The sequence below is a fragment of the Lycium barbarum genome, chromosome 7 (genome assembly GCF_019175385.1).
Source record: "Lycium barbarum isolate Lr01 chromosome 7, ASM1917538v2, whole genome shotgun sequence".
Lineage (NCBI taxonomy): Eukaryota > Viridiplantae > Streptophyta > Magnoliopsida > Solanales > Solanaceae > Lycium > Lycium barbarum.
In genome coordinates this window covers 122,922,433-122,923,991 of record NC_083343.1, presented here as the reverse complement: position 1 = coordinate 122,923,991, position 1,559 = coordinate 122,922,433, and positions in this window count along the sequence as shown.

Here is a 1,559-nt window from a genome sequence, read left to right as displayed (position 1 = left end):
ATGAAAGCAGCTGGCGCATTTGTCAGCCCAAATGACATAACAAGAAATTAAAAATGGCCATAATGGGTTTTGAAAGCGGTCTTCGGAATGTCAACTTCCTTAACCTTTAACTGATGATAGCCTAATCTGAGGTTAATCTTGGAATAACATTGGGCGCCCTGAAGTTGGTCGAATAAGTCATCTATTCTGGGAAGAGGGTACCTGTTCTTAATAGTGACTTTGTTCAACTAGCGGTCGTCAACACACATGCGTAAGGAACCATTCCTTTTTCAAAAAAATAAAACTGGCTCACCCTAAGGCAAAACATTGAGCCTAATAAACCCCTTGTCAAGAAGGTCTTTCAACTGGGCTTTTAACTCTGCTGAAGCCATTCTATATGGCGGAATAGATATCGGCTGAGTATCGGGAAGTAGATCAATTCCAAATTCAATCTCCCTATCAGGAGGGACTCCAGGAAGATCTTCTGGGAAGACTTATGGGAATTCATTTACAACTGGGATGGACCGGAGAGTTGGAGTCTGGGCATCTGAATCCTTGATTAGAACTAGGTGGTAGATATAACCTTTGGAAATCATTTTTCTGGCTTTTAGGTAAGAAATAAATCTTTCCCTGGGTACTATTGAATTACCCTCCTATTCTATGACTAGCTCATTAGGGAACTGAAATTTTACAACTTTGGTTCTACAACATACCGTGGCATAACATGAAACCAACCAATCCATACCTATGATTACATCAAAGTCTACCATCTCTAACTCTGCTAAGTAAGCTATGGTTCTGCGGTGATAGACTAAAACTGACCCTTATAAATATATCTAGCTACGACTGACTCCCCAACGGGGGTGGACACCTCAAAGGTTTCATGCAACTTATCTGGCTCAATCCCAAATTTCTTAGCAATAAATGAGGTTACATAAGATAAAGTAGATCCTGGGTCAATAAGGGCATATACGTCAAAATTAAAACTGTTAGTGTACCTGTGACAACATCTGTACGAGCTTCTGTATCCTGACAACATGTCAACGCATACAAACGATTTCGTCCTCCACCTGCGTTTCCAGACTTAGTTGCATTGTGCCCCTACTGGGCCTGATTATTATGAGGGACTGCTGAATTCGTGGACTGCGCCACGTAACCTCCGGTACCCTGTCTAGCTAATGGAAAATCTCTCTGAATGTGGCCCTTCTGGCCACAACCATAGCACGCATCTGTACCCATACGACACTCACCTAAGTGTCTCTTGCTGCAAGCTGGAATAGTATAGGCTGACTGACCCACACTAGCCTGAGAATAAGAACTCAATGGTCTGAAGTTCTGCTTCTTGACATTTCGAAACTTAAAGACTGGGGCACTAGTTGTAGATGGAGCGGGTCCTGCTGACTTGTTCTTAAAGAATTGCCTACCTCTTCCCTGACTAAAGTTACCTGAAGATTTATCCCTCTTGTTGAATTCTTTATCCTTTTGTTTCTGCAGAGCTTCCTCTTCCTTCAGTTCAACTTCATTACCTTGCACAAATGTCAAGATCTTAGAGATAGTCATCTTATCATTCTGAGCAGCAG